The 20618-nt window shown below is 44.6% G+C and overlaps 1 protein-coding gene across 6 annotated transcripts in view; it reads right to left on the reverse strand.

Annotated features, from left to right (window-relative positions):
- The window catches only part of PRICKLE2 (prickle planar cell polarity protein 2), a 422108-nt gene that overhangs the window by 151492 nt on the left and 249998 nt on the right, over positions 1–20618 (reverse strand). Inside the window, exon 2 of one of the 6 annotated variants that reach the window (XM_049862959.1) lies at positions 14151–16694. The exons of the other annotated variants lie outside the window; for them this stretch is intronic. The gene's annotated coding sequence lies outside the window, so the exon portion shown is untranslated. The remainder of the gene's footprint in view (positions 1–14150; positions 16695–20618) is intronic. 6 annotated transcript variants of the gene reach the window in all.

Raw genomic sequence — 20618 nt, forward strand, 5'->3', positions numbered from 1 at the left:
CCTCCAATTCTCTGTACCATAAAGAGGCCTATCAGAGCAATCACAAAGAAGAACTCTAGCAAATCAGGCAGTCCTGGGTTCCAGTCCTGGGTTCAAATCCCGGCTCTGCTTCCTGCTAGTAATCTGACCTTGGAGTCTTCAACGTTTTCATCTGTACCACTCACTCACTCAGAAACCATTTACCGAGCAGGTATTTTGTGCCACACACTGTCCTAGAGACTGGGGAGGGAACGATCTCTGCCCTCACAGAGCTTATGGTTCACTGCAATCATAGAAGGCACAAATACCTAATGAACTCAGCTGAGGATTAACCCAAAGTCAGATACGCCATAAGTAACAGCCACTTCTATTTCGGATGAAATCGGAAAAACGCACACAGGCTTTCCTCCTACCAGGATGGCTGCTGTCCCCTATTTCTATGGTCATCTTTTGTTTTTCAAAATCAAATGTTCTTTCAAAGCTGCTTGCAGTGTCCTGGGCCAGGTGAAAGACAAGCACAAGCAGAGCCGATATTCTGAACTCTGTGCCTGTGACAAGTGTTGCAGGTGACTGTGGAGGGAAAAGAGGCCGGGGAGGGGTCTATTCCATCACACACAGAGGTGTCCCCACGACAAAGCAGCCAGCACGGCTCCTGGCCACATTCCCTTGCCTGGAGAACCCACTCTGATGAGCTCTGCCCCTCCAGCCAGCGTTCCTGGGGCTTCAGATGAACTCCTCTGTTGGATGTGGGAAGTTAAATGACGTCTTTGTTGTATGTAATTGTATTAATAGTGCTTAATAACTTCTTTCAGAATGCCTCTCTCTGGTTCACAGAGACCTTTCATGGTGAGAACCATGGGACCTGGAATAACTTTTCATGAATAGAAACCCAGTACAAAAGAATGAGTAACATTCTGCTTTAGGCCTATGTTTCACATAACCCAGAACTCCTGGGGATGCGGATGGTCCCCCAGATCTGTAAATCCTTCAAAGTTTATTAAAAATGTAACGGTTTGGGGCCACCAACAGTCAAGTGGAAGCAGTGATATTCTACCCTGGTACGGCTATCAACAAGTCACTTAAGATCCTATGCCCGAGTTTCCCCATCCAAAGATGAGTGCATTAATCTCTGATCTATTTATTAGGGAATTATCATTTGAGAATTATGAGAAGGAGTTCATAAGTGATGGACAATGAAGAGAAAAGCTGGACTATAGAAAGTGAAAAGAGATTAACTTAAATCTGGAGTAGATTTAGCACATGGCTACCAATTTCATAAGGGTTAGCAATACCACATGGGGTCTGGAATGGACTGCCTAGGTTTAAACCCTGGCTCCGATGCCTGCTAGCTCTGTGATTTGGGGACTGAGGTCCTCATCTGTAACATGGGGATATATAACACAGTGCTTACCCTCACTGGGCTGCTGTGAGGATAACTGAGAATTAATGTGGAACACTCAGCATCATGCCTAGCACATAGCAAGTACACAATAAACATTAGCTATTGGTAGTGGAAGTAATGACACAACTTCCACAGTTAACTTTGGTACTAACTAGTAAACTGACCAGTTAGTGTTCAAAATGCAGGAGGAAAGGGCTAAGTGGAAGACTGCAAAATCATCCCCATTCTTAGGGCACAGCTCCAAGTTCATTAACGTGGGTGAGCCACTGACATGCTCTTCTCTACAAGATACAATGCAAATACTGCTCAGTGGCTGTGAAAATGGTGAGAAAGTGGTGGTTCAGTAGTAGGACTCTCGGCTTCCACACAGGAGACCCAGGTTCAATGCCTGGCCGGTGCATCTCCTGGGCAGCCACCACCCATCTGTCAGTGGAGGCCTGCATGCTTCTATGATGCTGAAGAGGTCTCAGTGGAGCTTCCAGACTAGACAGGCTAGGAAGAAAGGCCTAGGAATCTACTTCTGAAAATCAGCCGATGAAAACCCTGTGGATCGCAAAGGTCTGATCCCGTTGTGCACGGGGTTGTCATGAGTCGGGGACCAAGCCGCCAGTAGCTAACAACAACAACAATGAAACTAGAGAAGAAAGCAGTAAAAACAAAGCTGTACAATAGGCAAGACAACTACTGTGATGACTGGATGTTTCATCCCTTCGTTCCTGTGTTCATTCGCTCATTAAATGAGCACCTACTATTTGCCAGATACTGTGTTAGGCCTTAAGAGCTCAGCTGCTAACCAAAAGGTCAGCAGTTTGAATCCACCAACTGCTCCTCGGAGACACTATGGGCAGTTTTACTCTGTCCTTTAGGGTTGCTATGAGTTGGAACCGACTTGACAGCAAAGGGTTTGGTTTGTTTGGTTTTGTGTCAGGCTTCAGGGACATCAAGGTAATGAAGATAAACATGGGCCCTGCCTTAAGGGAGCTCAGAAGTAAGAGGGGAAGACAGACAATTAGGGGAGCAATTAGAGGGGAATGTGATGCGTGTTATGATCAGGCGTGTGCAGAGGCCCCGAAGGTCTAATTGCAGTCAGGAGGAGGATGGCAGAAAGCACATCCCCTGAGTCCCCCAAGTGCATGTGCCTGTGAGCACACTCAGTGACAAGGAAGCTGGAGAGCCAATGCGTCCCCCATGCACAGATTATTCAGATTAAAAAAATCCAGATATCAATAATTTTTTGCGACAATTATTTTCATCCTGGAGACTCTTCTATTCAGGACTTTTGGAAAATATACTTGCTAGGTATCAAACAATGAAAGGTGACTTTGGAAGTTTCCAAGAAGTGGGAAATAGGGACAAAATTCACATTGTGTTCACTAAAACTGGCAAGGCATACACGACACTCAGTCAAGTACTTTTGGGGGATCTGTGAGATGCAGGGAACCCTTGTGGGGATACTCTTAACCACTGTACCACCAGGGCTCCCCTGGGATAGATATCACAGCAGGATGCAAATGCTGACCTCTAGAACCTTCCATGTGACTGGGATGATAAGACATTAACATAAATGACTACAGCTGCATACTGTATTTAGGAAAATTGATAAGGGCAAGACTGATTGTGGCTGAGATGATTCCAAATCAGGAAAAGTGTGACTTGAATCAGGGCACATTTTAGTAGTTAGAGAGGGGGCTCCAGGCAGGAGGAAGAGCCCAAACATGACAGAAAAGTTTAGCACAAATGCAGAATAAAAGACGGTCTGTACTGGCACGAGACAGTGAGCAGCACCAAGCTGATGCTGGCAGGTATTGACAAAGAGGCTGCGACACACAGGCTGGAAAATCAGATCATCCTTCCATTGTATGAAGCATTAGTCAGAATCTTATTAGAGGATTATGGGGAAAGGTTAAGCAAATTGCTGCTGGTTAGCTCACAGAGAGAAGGGTAAGTGACGACAAGGACTGTGGCCTCCAAGATGAAGGGCTTTAATGCACAAGGGGTGATAAATTTTTTTTTTTTTTTTTTAAATCTCCATTTCCAAAGGTAGAAAATAAGATGGAACAGATGTCAAATGAACTAAGGAAAGATTTCACATGGACCTAAGGGATACTTCTGACTACTGAGATGATCAAAGCTGGCATGCGTCACTCAGAGAAATGCTAGCACCTTGTCTTTGGAGGACTAAAAAAACGTTAAGGCCAGCACCGGTCCTAGGCAGTCTAGGCAAGCACCTTCTGACCCGGCTATTGTGAAATCCCAACTGCTAGAACATCACCAAAGTTACAAACCATTCACATAACGAAGCTCATTTAATTTTACTTTATTCAAAAAAAAAGAAAGAAAAAAGTGTCTTCATGCGTGCCTGTGTGCATGCGCATGCGTGTGTATCTGTGTAGTTATAAATAATCCATTCAAGAGTGGCTCCCTGATATTCAGATTTCTAAGTCCAGTAAATTTTTTAAAACTGCAGGTGAGGAGGCTGAGAAGGAATTGTCATGTTAGTTGGGATAGGTTAGGCTATGCTGCAGAGACTAACACCCCAGACACGTCAGTGGGTTCTCGCTCAGCAAAGTCTGCTTGTGATCCAGCGGCTCCCAGACACCTCTGTTCCAGGCAGTGACTCAGCAATCTAGTCTGTTTCCTTCCTTGTCTCAGTGATCTCAGGGCATCATTTCCAGTTACAGCAATACAAGAAAAGATAAGTGGAGAGGCTTTACGCGCTTCATCTTGGAGATGAATGGCGTTACTCCTACTGATCAAACTAGTCTCCGCACCTTCCCTGACTACAAGGTAGCTGGGAAGTGTATACCCAAGAAGAAGAGGAAAAACAGATCATGGGGAAGGCCAGTGACATCTATCACAATTGCCAGTTCTTATTTTTTGTCATGTAAAGACATTTTAAAAAGCATAATCTACTAAACCTACATCGTAAAATGAAGGGGTATTTAAATTAAAAACAAAGATCATTGTCCTAAATGAATACTAGAGATCAAAGTGGCATCCATTTCACCCCTGAAGGGAAGCAGCAGAGAAAACTTTCTGGATTTTTATTAACTCTGAAGCAACAACATTCAATCCAGCAACCATACAAAAAATAAACATTTGAAATATATGAAGCTTCTATAGTGCAAAGATGCGAAAAGTATTCACAAAGGTAGGAACACACTTCATAAAAAAGAAATGCTCAAAGAAGATACTTCTCAATACTTACTAAATACTGTTCAAAGTCAGATTTATAATCTGCCTCCCACAGCAGGCAGGGGTTGTAATAGAAAGTACAGGACAGAAAGACCTGAACTGCAATCTGGGTTCTACCACCTCTTGACTACACGACCTTGGTAAGGACAGCCACTGATTTTCTCTAAGCCTCAGTTTCTCCATCTATAAAATGGGGACTTCCATCTACCGAAGATTTGGGGAAGATTAGATGAGGTACGTCTCCCATACTTTGGACATGTTTTCAGGAGGGATCAGCCCCTGGAAAAGGACATCATGCTTGGTAAAGGAGAGGGTCAGTGAAAGACGAAGACCCTCGATGAGATGGATTGACACAGTCGCTGCAACAATGGGCTCAAGCACAATAACATTTGTGAGGATGGTCCAGGATCGGGCAGTGTTTTGTTCTGTTGTACACAGAGTTGTTACAAGTTGGAACCAACTCAACGGCACCCGACAACAACAGATGAGGTAAAGTATACACAGTGCCTTGTGGAGGAGCTAGCATACGCTATTGTTGTTGGGTGCCGTTGAATTGATTTTTGACTCACTGTGACCCCATGTGACAGAAGGGAACTGCCCCCAAAGGGTCTTCTAGGCTGTGATTTTTATGGGAGTAGATGGGCAGTCTTTCTCCCGTGGAGGTGCTGGGTGGATTTGAACTGCCAACCTTTTGGTTAGCAATCAAGTGCTTAACCATTGGCTACCAGGGCTCCTTTGACTTAGCATATGGGAGGTGTTAATATCAGTTCCCACTTGGTTTTCAAAGAGAAGAGCAAGAAGGAGAGCTACAGCCATATATGATAAAATTGTTCATTATGAATATAATGATAACCCTTCAGCAAATTTTGAAAGCCTTTCTTGTCCATTTGTGTAAGATTCTGTATCATAAATACTTGTAGACCATAAACATTTCTCTCTCGTGAAAAATAATCTGCCATCCTTTAAATTTAGAAAGGGGATCTTTGTTTCCATTTTCCCCATCATCTTTGAAATCTTCTACATCTCATGCATTTTAATCATTCCTGGTCCCAATAATCTAGTGCACCAATTTTTACAGCCTTTTATCCCTGTTTAGTTACATTAAATAAGGACAAGATAGAGAGTACAAATCAAAGTAAAAGACTGCTAAAGATTTTGCAGAGACTCTGAAACTTGCTCTTGAATGTTGAATAGCTAAAGCAAAAGGGAGAAATGATGAAGTCAAAGAACTGAACAGAAGATTTCAAAGGGTGGCTTGAGAACACAAAGTATAATAATGACATGTGCAGAGAGCTCAAGATAGAAAACCAAAAATGAAGAATAAGCTCTGCATTTCTCAAGCTTAAAGGAGTGAAGAAAAAATATAAGCCTTGAGTTGCAATAGTGAAGGATTCTATGGGGAAAATATTAAATAATGCAGGAAGCATCAAAAGAAGATGGAAGGAAAACAAAGAGTCATTATACCAAAAAGAATTGGTCGAGGTTCAACCATTTCGAGAGGTGGCATACGATCAGAAACCGATGGTGCTGAAGGAAGAAGTCCAAGCTGCTCTGAAGGCATTGGTGAAAAACAAGGCTCCAGGAATTGATGGAATATCAACTGAGATGGTTCAACAAACAGATGCAGCCTGGAGGTGCTCACTCGTCTATGCCAAGAAATTTGGAAAACAGCTTCCTGGCCAGCTCACTGGAAGAGATCCATGTTTATGCCTATTCCCAAGAAAAGTGATGCAACCGAATGTGAAAATTATCGAACAATATCATTAATATCACGCATAAGTAAAATTTTGCTGAAGATCATTCAAAAGCAGCTGCAGCAGTATATCGACAGGGAACTGCCAGAAACTCAGGGCAGTTTCAGAAGAGGACACGGAACCAGGGACATCATCGCCGATGTCGGATGGATCCTGGCTGAAAGCAGAGAATACCAGAAGGATGTTTACCTGTGTTTTATTGACTACGCAAAGGCATTCGATTGTGTGGATCATAACAAACTACGGATAACATCACAAAGAATGGGAATTCCAGAACACTTAATTGTGCTCATGAGGAACCTGTACATAGATGAAGAGGCAGTTGATGTTCAGGCAGAACAAGGGGATACTGATTGGTTTAAAGTCAGGAAAGGTGTACATCAGCATTGTACCCTTTCACGATACCTATTCAATCGCTATATTGAGCAAATAATCTGAGAAGCTGGACTGTTTTAAGAAGAATGGGGCGTTAGAATTGGAAGAAGACTCATTAACAACCTGCGTTATGCAGATGACACAACCTTGCTTGCTGAAAGTGAAGAGGACTTGAAGCGCTTACTAATGAAGATCAGACACCACAGCCTTCAGTATGGATTACACCTCAACATAAAGAAAACAAAAATCCTCATAACTGGACCAATAAGCAACATCATGATAAACGGAGAAAAGACAGAAGTTGTCGAGGATTTTACTTTACTTGGATCCACAATGAACATCCATAGAAGCAGCAGTCTAGAAATTAAAAGACACACTGTGTCAGGTGAATCTGCTGTAAAAGACCTCTTTAAAGGGCTGAAAAGCAAAGATATCACCTTGAAGACTAAGGTGCACCTGACCCAAGCCATGGTGTTTTCAATCGCATCATATGGATGTGAAAGTTGGACGACGAATCAGGAAGACCAAAGAATTGACACCTTTGAATTGCGGTGCTGGCGAAGAATACTGAATATACCATGAACTGCCAAAAGAACAAACAAATTTGTCTTGGAAGATGTACAACCAGAATGCTCCTTAGAAGCAAGGATGGTGAGACTGTGTCTTACATACACTGGACATGTTATCAGGAGGGATCAGTCCCTGGAGAAGGACATCATGCTTGGTAAAAGTAGAGGGTCAGCGAGGAAGAGGAAGAACCTCAATGAGATGGATTGACACAGTGGCTGCAACAATGGGCTCAAGCATAACAACGATTGTGAGCATGGCGCAGGACTGGGCAGTGTTCTGTTCTTTTGTACATAGGTCGCTATGAGCCGGAACTGACTCAATGGCACCTAACAACAACTACTAAGATTTTGCGCCCCATCAGAAGATTAAAGATTGCATCCATGATTTAAACTCGCTTACCATTGAACACTTCCATGAATATACAGTTACACTGACATGATGTGGTAGCAAACATCAGTTTTAGCTTAGAAACAGAAAGCTGCATTTGTTATTACGGCAGCTTTGCGAAACTGCTAATTTTCAATGAAGAGCTGAGCAGAAGTCTGATTTTTCTCTAGTTGCTACTGGAAAGACAGCAAGTAATATACAGGGATGCTACGGCCCCCCAGCTGTTCCTCAGTGCAGGCACGCGGGCTCCTACATGCTCGTCTTGGTACGGATATTGGCAAAATGGAAGACATCCTGAAAAAGACGGAAAAACTCTGCCTCATGACATAGCAAACTGGCAGCAGAGACCTGGCCTGGGAAAATCATCCTGGAAGACAAAATGTCACAGATGTACAAAGTGACGCATTGTTTTTCTCAAAGAATGGGAAGAACTTATGGGCCAGGTGCTTTGCGTACTTTATTTCATTTAGTCCTCACCATAATCCTAAAGTGTAGCTTAATTATCCCCCATTGCATGCAGACGCGAGTCCCTGAACAGTATGAATGATTAACGCACTCAGCTGCTAACCAAAAAGTTGGCAGCCTTAGTCCACTCGGGGGCGCCTCGGAAGAAGGCCTGTCAATCTAAAAAAAAAATTACTTATGAAAAATCTGTTAACTGAAAACCCTATGGAGCACAGGTCTACCCTGACACATACAGGATCGCCATATGTAAGTCGGAATTGACTCAACAGCAACGCATTTTGTTTGTTTTGTTTTTCAGTGTACAGATGATGACGTTAAAGTTCAAAGAGGATGAGGGAATGATGCACAGACAGATGGCTAGTGAGCAGAGGCGCTGAGGTTTGGGTCTGACAACAAAGCCCTATGTCTTCTTCTTTCTCAGAGCTTCTCAACCATCAACCATCCTCTCAGAAACCGGTGTGTCCCAATCAGGGTGTGATGTGCTGGAGGAACTGATGATTAAGAACAAAGAGAAAAATACAGAAGGTTCCCCAGCCCTGCAGACTGATTCCTTTGTACAAAGCTCACACTGTTGCTCTCAGCAGCATGCCTTTTTCTTTAGGATCATGTACGCTCAGAGTTCTGCATTCTTGGTTGGTGACTATGATCCTAGGTTAATGTATTGATTACTTGGCTAACAGCTCTCTCCATCTAAACTGTATGCTCTCTGTGGGCAGGGATCTTTTTTTTTTTTGCTCACCTTTTTCTTCCGAGCACTTAGCATAGTGCCTGGGGGCCTCGCACCTAATAAATATTTGTTGAATGAGTAAAAAATTCACAATTTTTTTTTTTTTTTTTGTCTAGGAATCAGAGGGAATTCAGGATTATTTCTGCAAGAACATCTTCCTGCTCATCTGCGCTCGAACATCCTTTGTGAATGGAGAAGAGAAGAACGGAGTTAACCACTCTGAAGCATTTTCTTAAAATTGGCTTCCAGGAAGCCATAATTTCCTTGTTCCCCTCCTACCATCTGGCTGCTCCTCTTCAGTCTCTTTTGCAGGTAGGAGGCAAGAGCTGATCATGGCCTCACGTCTCTGATACCTAAACTTAGAGGTGGCCCCTCAGTGCGGGGACCTCCACTCTTCTGTACCCATGTTCATGCCTTTGATCTAGTCTGGGGTCTTAAATAAGGTTCCCAGGTGGTGAAAACTGTTTGCACTCAACTATTAACCTACAGGGTTGGCAGTTAAAATCCACCTAGCAGCACCACAGAAGAAAGGCCTGGCAATCCGTTTCCATGAAGAATACAGTCAAGAAAACCCTATGGAGCAGTCCTACTCTGTAACACGTGGTGTCACCAAGAGTCAGAATTGACTTGCTGGCAATGGGTAGGGACTTGAATATCACCTCTACATTGATGACTCCAAGAAGGTCATATGTCATGAACTCAGGGCTTACATATCCACTTGCCTTGAACTCAGGGCCTATATATCCACCTGTCTACACCACATCTACCCCTGGATGTCTAAAAGGCTTCTCAAACCTAACAAGTTCAGAACTCAGGCCTTCATGTTCCACCCTTACACCACCCACCCACCCAAATCTGCTCTTCCTGCAGTCTTCCTTCTTTCAGTGAATGGCAACTCCATCCTTCCAGTGGTTAAGAAGAAACACTGTAGAGTCATACTTGACACTTCCTCTCACCCTCAACCTCTAATCCAGGAGTCAGCACACTATGTCCCACGGACCAAATCTGATCTGGTTGTTTTTGCAAATACGGTCTTGCTGGAACACAACCATGCCCGTCCGTTCACGTATTTACGGCAGCATCTGTGCTGCAATAGCAGAGTTGAACGGCTGCAGGAGAGACTGTCAGGCCTGCAAAGTCTAACATATTTAGCCTTTTACACTACACGTTTTCCAATTCCTGACTAATTCTGTTTGCTTTTCCATCAAAGCATATGAAGAATACAACATCTTCTCACCACCTCCACTGCTACCACCTTGGTCCAAGTCACCGTCACTTCTTACCTTAGCAGAGGTGGCCTAAGCTGCCATTCCCTCTCACCTGGGAGGAGGTGGTCCTAGCCACCTTCATCTCTCTCCTGGATGGAGGTCGAGACCACCATCAAGTCTTGCCTCCTACCTGGTACCCTTGCTTCTACCTTTTCCCTCCTTCAGGCTCTTCATGAAACTGCGCTGTAGGAATTCTGTTAAAACATTACAGCTATCATGCCTCTGCTCAAAACCCACTGGTGCTCCTCATCTCTCATAGTAAGGCAATTGAGACCCAGGCTTCATCAATTCCTCGCCATTACCTGCTACGCTCTCCACTCTGCTGAGATCACTTCACACACTGCGGTCCCTCACTGATACTTGAGCACATCAGGCATGTACCTACTGCTAGGTCTCTGCACTTGCTCTTCCCTCTGAAATGTTCAGCTAAAGACAGTAGCAGGCTCACTCTCTCACCTCCTCTATTGCCCAATCTTTTCCATATTTTACTTTTCTCCTTGGCACTTACATAATGGGATCACACAATACGTGATCTTTTGCAGCTCGTTTCTCTCACTTAGTGTAATGTCTACACAGCTCATCCACATTGTAGCTTGTATCAGATCTCCTTTTCATTTTATTGTTGAACAACATCCCATCGCATAGATATGCATTTTATTCATCCAATCATCAGCAGTTGATGGGTATTTCCACTTTTTGACTATTGTCAATAAGCTGCTATGAACATTTGTGTACAATTTTTTGTGTGGACATATGTTTTCACTTTTCTTGTGTACATTCTCCCTAGGAGTGGCATTACTAGATTACATGTTAACTCTACGTTTAATGTTTTAGGGAACTACCAAGCTGTTTTCCAAAGTGGCCGTACCATTTTACATTCCCATCAGCAATGCCTTCTTGCCAACACTTGTTATCATCTGTTTTTTGTGTTTTTGATTTTTTGAAAATTATTACAGCCATTTTAGTGGGTGTGAAATGATATCATGGTTTTAATTTGCATTTCCCTAATGACTAATGATGTTGAGCATCTTTTTTATTATCTTATTGTACATTTGTATACCTTCTTTGAGGAAATGTATATTCAAATACTTTGCCCATTTTTTAACTGGACGTTTAACTTTTTATTATTGTGTTATAAAAATTCTTTATATATTCTGGATAAATGCCTCTTATCGGATATATGATTTGCAAATATTTTCTCTCATTTTGTAGGTGTCTTTACACTTTCTTATAGTCTCCTTTGAAAAGTAATTTTGTTTTTACTTTGACAGAGTACAATTTATCTATTTTTTCTTTTCTTTTTATCCCTTGTGCTTCAGTCCTACTTCAGAGCATCTGTCTAGGACTCTTTGCTAGGATGCAAAATCAGCTGTTAATTTTATTGGAGTTCCCATGTACAAGATTAGTTGTTTTGCTGCTTTCAAGATTTTCTTTGACTTTCAACATTCTGCATATGATGTATCTGAGTGTGAAGCTCTTTGAGTTTACCTACGTGAGGTTCACTGTGGATATATACATTAATTTTTTAAATCAAATTTGGGAAGTTTTCAGCCACTATTTCTTCAAGTATTTTTTCTGCTCCTGTCTCTCTTTCCTCTCCTGCTCCTCCCATTATGCATATGTTGGTGCACTTAATGGTGTGTCACATTTCCAGAGACTCTCTTCATTTTTTTTCCGTTCTTCTTTCTCTCTGTTCTTTAGGTGGAATAATCTTTATGGGTCTATCTTCAAGTTTGCTGATGCTTTCTTCTTCCACCTTAAGTCTGCTATGGAGCCCCTCTAGTGAATTTTTCATTTCAATTATTAGACTTTTCCACTCTAAAATTTCCATTTTTATAATTCTTTTAAAATAATTTCTCTTTATTGATATTCTCTATTTGTGATATTGTCTTTTAAAATCCTTTAGACAAAGTTTCCTGTAGTTCTTTGAACACATTTATAATAGCCACTCTGAAGTCTTTGCCTGCCTAATGTGATATCTGGGCCCCCTCACAGGCACTTTTTTTCTACTTTTTTCTTCCTTTGTATACCAAACCCAATCCCATTGCCATCCAGTTGATTCTGACTCAGAGCAACCACTTTTCTGTTTCTTTGCATGTCTCACAATATTTTGTTAAGAACTGGACATTTCAGATAACTGGATAATGACTTGCCCCTTCCCCTTTTCTGGGACTTCTTGTTGTCTGCTTGTTTTTTTGTTTAGCGACTGACTAGACAAGCTGGGTGAAATCTGTTTCCCCTACAGTGTGTGGCCTCTGATGCTGCTCCTCAGCCAGTATGAATACAATCTCCCTGAGCATCTGGGCTGGTCTGTATCTACTGGTATCATGCCCAATCATTAAAAAACAACAACAACAACAACAACAAACCTGTTGCCATCAAGTTGATTCCAATTCATAGTGACCCTATAGGACAGAGTAGAACTGCCCTGTGGAGTTTCCAAGGAGCACCTGGTGGATTTGAACTGCCAACCTTTTGGTTAGCAGCTGTAGCACTTAACCACTATGCCACCAGGGTTTCCCACGCAACCATTAGCCTCCACTATTTGCTAGATGATTGCTCTGTTGTTTTTGACAAGACACGGGGGCAGACATTGCTCCACAGTCTGATCTGATTAAAGTAGGGCTCTTTGGCAGGGTGTTGCAAGTCTTTGGGGCAGCCCCTCCCAGGGTGAAATCATAGCCCTAGACTGGGAGCTATGTGGAGAAGAAACCCCATCTCCTTAGCTGCACACTCCTGGAGTACAGCTTCCATCACATTGATTGTGAAGGTGATGGAGGTGAGGGGGGTGTGAGTGGATCATGGCTCAAATGCTACAGACTCCCACTACCCTTTCTAAGATGAATGCTAGGCTCCCACTACCCCTACTGAGATGAATGCTAGGCTCCCACTACCCTTACTGAGATGCACAGATTATCTTGAATAGATGTGTCTCCATTTGCTGCATGCCTTTAGGACTGTTTCCAGAGGCCTTAAATGTTTGTTGGTTTAAAACAGTTTTCAGCAGTCAAATGACTGTTTCAACGGGAAAAGTGCCTGCCCTGCTCCTCGCTGCCATTCGGGAAGCTGATGCCCAGCACTGAGCATCCTTAAACCACTCCACGTTTTATGTGTTTACACTGCTTGGTGGTCCATCTCCCTGGGGGACCCTAGAATGTAAGCTCCACAGGGGTTGGGATTTTTGACGTTTCACTCAGAACTCTATGTCCAGAGCTGGAGCAGTGGCTGGCACACAGTGGACCCTCAAGAAACATGGGTTCAAAGAAAGAGTAAAGGAACGGCTAGAGAAGTACCTATGACCCACGGCTTAGTGTATGTATGCCACAGCTGAAAGTAAACTGCTAGAGCTGATGATCTATTTACCATTGTGACCATTACAAATAACTGCAGTCCTTTATTTCTACACATTTTCTGCAATTTCCTCAGAAGCTGACCATAGTCCTGGGAGACTGTCACACTGTGAGTGTCATCAAGCATGTGATTGGAACAAGTACAGTTATAGCACACATAGCCCTCAGCCCACTATGCTGACTTCCACATCTGTTCATTTTAACCTTAAATATCTTTACCATGTCTAAATGGCTTGCTGTAAAAGGCACTTAATTTATTTTGATCTGAAAGACAGCCCTGCTGCAATAGAACTAGCCCTGGAAATGGAATCAACAAGTCTGGGCTTGATCCTAGGCTCTGGCTCTGGCTGTCTGTGTGACACTGGGTAAGTTTCTTAACTTCTCTGTTCTTCAGAAGCCTCCTCTGAAAAAAATGTGAATAACGCTGATAACTGTAATATTTCTCCTTGTGATGAGTTCGAATAATCTTCATAAATCACAGTGTCTGACACCCCAGGAGTACTCAGTGTCTGTTATGATTATCTGTGAAATGGTAATCATAGCCCTGCCCTGCCATCACTTTGGGGTGTGTGTGCGTATGCGTGTGCGTGTGCGTCGGGGACGGGGAGGGTCTGTGTATCTAATGAGAGAGTGGCTATGAAGGCTGATTGTCTGTGTGATATATCCTGCAAATCTTACCTTCTCCCAAATGCAGAGCTCAGCTCTCCTGTGCTGTTGGGCTTAGGAAAAGCCTTGTTTGTTTCTGCCCTGGCCCATTAGTCCTCACCTCCAGGCTGCGCTCTCAGGCCAACCCCCAGGCCAAATCGACCCTTCTCGAGAATGCTGGGAATTCTGCCATCTTGTCTCAGGGCAGGAAGTCCCTTGGAGAAGGCCAATGTTCTTGAAGATGGCCAAACTAGCAGGGTTCAAACTATAAAACAGGTATTAGAACTTGAAACTCCAGGCCAAAACATACAGCCATTGCCATGGAGTCAATTCTGACTCACAGCAACCCTAGAGGACAGGGTGGAACTGCCCCATTGGGTTTCCAAGGAGCAGCTGGTAGATTTGGACTGCCAACCTTTTGGTTAGCAGCCGTAACCCTTAACCAGTAGGAGGGGTTTAATTATGCACCATTTCGTGTTTCCGTTAGAGAAGTTGGTAGACCAGGCCTAACATGTAGCAGTCTGAACCACCAGGAGACCGAGTGTCTGGAGGAGGGAGGAAAGCTCCCCAATGCCAGGGCCCTGTGGATACAGGGGCGAGAGGGGGTCTCTAAGGGCAAATCCTGACTCTGCCCCTTATTACTAAAAAACCAAACCAAACCCAGTGCCGTCGAGTCATTTCCAACTCATAGTGACCCTGTAGGACAGAGTAGAACTGCCCCATAGAGTTTCCAAGGAGCGCCTGGAAAATTCGAACTGCTGACCCTTTGGTTAGCAGCCGTAGCACTTAACCACTATGCCACCAGGGTTTCCCCCTTATTACTAGCTGGGTGAATTGGGAGAAGCCACCTTTTTTCCCTGAGCTTCTCCGAACAGTCTCTGCCTAATGGATTTTTCTGGATTACCTGAGATACCAGAAAGAACCAGTTGCCGTTGAGTTGATCCCAACTCATGGCGACCCCACGTGTGTCAGAGTAGAACTGTGCTCCATAGGGTTTTCAATGGTTGGTTTTTCAGAAGTAGATTATCAGGCCTTTCTTCCAAAGCACGGCTAGGTAGACTTGAACCTCCAACCTTCTGGTTCTCAGCTGAGCGCATTGCCCATTTACACCACCCAGGGACTCCTCAGATGAGATGACGCATATAAAACTGCCAAGCACATAGCAGGTGCTCAATAAATGTTTAATGAGTCTGAGCACAAACATACCACCGACCTTGCTCTATTCAGTGAGGCATCTGAAAACCTCAGGTTTGAGCGGCTGTCAGCACACACCAGACAGTCCACCAAAACCATGGCATTCCCCAGGTGGGGGCGTGGAGTCGCTGACAGCCAGGGCAGGTGCAGGCTGCCTCGTTCATTCTCCCAGCTCCCCGAGATACCACAGCATAGCCAGCAGGAGCCCTCCTGGTGTGTCCTCGGGGTCACCAGGGGACGGCCAGGTGGATGTCAGAGCAGGCCTGTGGTGAAGTGTTAACACCCTCCTCTGAGGGCCAGTGCACCTCTGGGTAGGCTCAGCTCCACACACAGCGAGGCAGCAGCCTCTGACTCACGTCAGGAAAACATTACTCTTTCCTTAAATGGTACACACAGAGCCTGCGTGGGGTTGGGGAACTGGAGCTGGCAGAGTCTTCTCCGTGCAACTCATCGAAGCTGGGGCACTATGAAGGGAGGGTCATTAGGAACCCAGCCAGAAAGAAGGCTCACAGGGAGGATTCAGCTAGCTGGGGTGAGGGGAGCCACATACTGGCAACCAGAAACACAAAGAATGGAAGAAGATGGAGTCACTCAGCGCTCAGAGGAAAAAGGGATGCCTTTTGGATGGGCCTTTTGCAGAGCCAAATCAGGGCCAACAGGTGCTATCCACAGACACCCCAAAGGCCTATATTCTTTTGGGGACTTCTAGATAACTAAGATGAATGCTGTGTTGCTACCGGGGTGGTGCAAATGGTTTATGCTTGACTACTCACTGAAAGGTTGGTGGTTCGAATCTACCCAGAGGTGCCTCTGGAAACAGCCCTGCAGATCTGCTTCCGAAAGGTCACAGCCCACAAACCATATGGGGTCGCCATGAGTCGGAATCAACTCCACGGCAGCTAACAGCACGACGAGATGACTGCTATCGGGAGCACCACCCGCAGGCACATAGGAAAAGGGATTTGTAAGGCAGACTCATGCGTGACGTTTACTACACACACAAAGTCCAATTTAACCCTCACAACAAGTCCTTAAGGTTAAGCCAATAGTTCCATTTCATAGATGAGGAAACTGAGGCTTGGAGATGTAAAAATAGCTATTAAGTGGAAGGACTCATCTCACTGCTGAGCCTACTTCCTTTTTCTTCTATTTACTGCTGTTCTTAAAATTTCCATTTATCATGTGGAATTTCTCCTTCCCATTCCATTCTAGGACTGGGTTGATCCTGAAATAAGGGGCACCTGGGAAGGCCAGCACACCACCAAGAGGTTGGCCAAGCCAAGAAAAAGGGCAGTTGAGAGAACAAGATACCACAGGATCCTTGAGTTTGTCAGTGAATAAAGTGTTGACCAGCTCCGGCCCCTCTTCACAGCATCTCCAACGCTGGAAAGGAAGGCAATGGAAAATAATGAATACTTATATAACGCTAGAGCCTCTTTAAGGAGCCCTGGGGTGCAACAGTTATGAGCTTGGCTGCTAACCAAAAGGTTGGCAGTTTGAACTCACCCAGGGGTTCCATGGGACAAAGACCTGGCAATCTGCTCTTGTAAAGATTACAGTCAAGAAAACCCTCTGGAGCGGTTCTACTCTGTCATGTAGGGTCACTATAGCCACAGGACAGAGTAGAACTGCCCCATGCAGTTTCCAAGGAATGCCCGGTGGATTCGAACTGCCCATCTCTTGGTTAGCAGCCACAGCTCTTAAGCACTGCACCACCAGGGTTTCCAAGGAGTCCCCGGGTGGTGCAAACAGTTAACATGTTCACTGTTAACCAAAAGCCTGGAGGTTTGAGTCTACCCGGAGGCACCTTGGAAGAGAGACCACAGATCTACTTCCTAAAAATCAGCCACTGAAAACCCTATGGAGCACAGTTCTACCCTGACACGCGTGCAGGCACCATGAGTTGTAGTCGACCTGACAGCACCTGGTTTTTTAAGTACTTACCTACAGACACATACACATCTTAGCACCCACCAGCTTCAGAACTTTATATAATGTTGCCCTCCCCATCTCAGTTATCTCTGAAATGCCTTCTGCCACAACAGAATTCAGGGATGGGGGCTCCAGCCCTTGGTCTGTCCTGGATGCTGTAGCCTGAGCAAAACCGTGACCTTCTCAGCGGCTCCATTTCCTCTTGTGCTCAACCACAGTGATCCTCTTCTCTTTTGCTTCCCACCACGGGCGGCTGCGAGAGCAAGCCAGCAGCAGCCTGGGGAAGCTCTCTGCAAGAGCACAAAGGGCCTGTCAGCCACCCGAGTTATGCTCCCAGGGTTGGCCAAGGTGGGGGAAAGATTTTTCTCCAACACCAAATATCCAAATACTTTCTTAAATCAAAATGGGTAATAGTTCACTACATTGGTCATCTCATTAGCCACCTCACATCATACCAACGAGAGACCGTGGAAAGAAACCCCTCCACTATGTGACTTTGCTCAGATCAGCTGAAGGGCTGTTTGGAAATCTCTGAATGCCAGGTGTGACTTCTAACCATCTTTTCTCTCTTCTGCGAACAGCTTAAGGGATCAGAGGTCTTATCTGAAGCCTTCCATTTTCATTCCATTTTCTTCTCTCTCCTTCCCATCCCCACACTGACCCAAATAAATAAATAATGCCCATGTAATTTTTTTAAGGATAATGACCTTTCCTTAAAGAGAGAAAAGGTGGTATTTAATGCCCCCGTCTTAGCAGTCTACTGAAACCTCTGCATTTTAACATAATTTACATGAACCAAAGGCAGCATTTCCCATTTACACATTTTTCTTGGGGCCGTTCCATAAAGGAAATTCCTCCACCTAACCACCCCCCTCTTTCTTCAACTTGTACCCTCCTTCTTACCCTGTCCACCACAGAAGAGGTCTCTGGAGAGAAAACGCATAAATTTTCAGCTTATCTGGGTGATATGTTTCACAAAGACTCACAAAGATTCTTTGATTGGTTACACAAGTTAATTTTCCATTTACATTGTAGAGCAACAATTTATTCTACAATAAAACCAGCGAAGCCTGAGAGGCCACTTCAGTAGGTGCCTTGGCCAGGGGCCAAGATTCCTGGATTCCCCTGTCCCTACACTCCCACAGACCTCCATTACTTTATGGCTGCTTCTCTTTGGGTGTATGTCACCTACTCCAGGTCCTGCATTTTGAGACACTGAGCACCAGTCTGTGAATGACAGTCTGTGGCCCCATCAGCATTAACAGGAGAGCTAAGAGCTGACCTGGCTGTGTGTAAGAGAAGCGGTCTGACTAAGACGTTCATAAAAGGAAAGGGAGGAAGCGATGGGAGACAGCTGTAACAATTACGGGAGCACCTAGTATGTTCCAGTCACCCCATGATAGGGAATGCTTGTTTCCACTTGGCAGATAAGAAATATGAAGCTTATGGGTTTAAACGATGGACCCAAAGAAGAACAGAGAGTGACAGAGTAGGGATTTGAAACTAGGTCTGTCTGTCTCATACTCCTTAGAAGCGAGGATGGTGAGACTGCAGCTGGCTTACTTTGGATACGTCACCAGGAAAAGACCAATCACTAGAAAAGGACATCGAGTTTGATAAAGAAGAGAGTCAGGGAAAACGAGGGACACCCTCAATGAGATGGACTGAGAGGATTGCCACAGCAATGGGTTCACACATATCAACGATCATGAAGATGGTGCAGGACTAGGCAATGCTTCCTTCTGTTAAACACAAGCTGGAGCCGACGTGACAGCAACTAACAACCACTCAGACCATCGCCTGTGGCTCTTAAACGTAGTGATGTCCTGAGAGGGGGTTGGACTGTGATGCCCGTGTGTACAAGCCTCTAAGAACAGAGCGGCCATCTCGGGCACAGCCTCTTTATTTCTCCTCTGTGGACAGAGGCGGGCAGGGAGTTTTAAGGACTCACTCATTTCCAGGCTGGGCCTAGAGCAGGGTTTCTCAGTACTAGTTACAATTTGCGTAGATAATTCCTTATTGTAGGGGGCTGTCCTGTGGACTGCAGGGTGTTTAGCAGCATCCTAGGCCTCCACCCATTAGGTGTCAGCAGCACCCCTCTCCCTAGCTGTGATAATCAAAACGTCTCCAGACATTGCCAAATGTCCCCTGGGGCACAAAATCACCTCTAGCTGGGAGCCCACTTGTCTAGAGATACTTTAGAACCCACCTTGCCACATGCTGTCATTGCCTCTTTGGGAGTCATGGAGGTAGAGGACTCTGGTATCAAACACAAGTGAGTTGGCATCTCAGCTCTGCAACTCACTAGCTGTGTGGCCTTGGGTGAATTATTCAACCTCTCTGACCCTTTCAGTGTAAGACAGGGACAAATAATTAAAGGAGAAAATGTCAACGAAGCCCTCAGCAGAGTGCTTGACACACAGCAACAGCTCCATAACATCAGGTATTATTAATGGGGTAAGAAAGACAGATGGTTGGAAGCTGTCTAATTTAACCACCTCATTTCTTAGGGGAGCGAACTGAGGCTCAGAAATAGGAGGTGTTACTTCTGATCAGGAACCAGTCTATTTCTTCAAAAAATACACATATTTGGCCATTGCTCCCAATAAATTTGATCATTTTCCCCTATAAAGCTGTATCCTTGAGCTTCCTTTATATTATTTCTATACTATACCCAAGTTTCTTCATCTCACAACTGTTAAGGCTCCAATGTGTGGTGCTCAGATTATGGAATGAGACGACTTGTGCCTTCTAGGGATGTATCTACCAACCATTGGATGGAGCAACTAACCAAAGACAAAAGGAAAACAGCAAGAACAGAAGTGCTAACTTCTATGGACCACTGCAGTGGCTCAGAAAGACCCTTCCAGCAGTTGGCCTTGTTAGGCTATGGAAACCAACCAGGGTCCTAGAAATCCTCACGTTTGATTTTGCTCAGTGAAATGTTTGTGCCACCTTTTGGCAACCACAGCCAGAGACCTGAGCTCTCAGCTCAAGTGGAAAAATGCTATCTCAACATGCTCCACTTTGGACACTCATTTCTGACTTGTCATCTTAAGGGGAGTTATAAGCAAGGTAAGCCAGAGCCCTGGTGGCACAGTGGATAAGAGCTACGGTTGCTAATCAAAAGGTCAGCAGTTCGAATCCACCAAATGCTCCTTGGAAACCCTATGGGGCAGTTCTACTCTGACCTATATAGGGCTGTAGGAGTCGGAATAACTTGATGGCAACAGGTTTTTTTTTATGAGATAAGCTAGCTAGTGGTGGCAGTCATGTAGTAACTAATACAGTCATTAGTCTCCCATTTGAAACTGTCAGTGACAATTACCGAGTCCTATTTAGAAAGGAACACCCCTGGGCTAGGAATGGACATTC

This window comes from Elephas maximus, chromosome 20 (assembly GCF_024166365.1).
Source record: "Elephas maximus indicus isolate mEleMax1 chromosome 20, mEleMax1 primary haplotype, whole genome shotgun sequence".
Lineage (NCBI taxonomy): Eukaryota > Metazoa > Chordata > Mammalia > Proboscidea > Elephantidae > Elephas > Elephas maximus.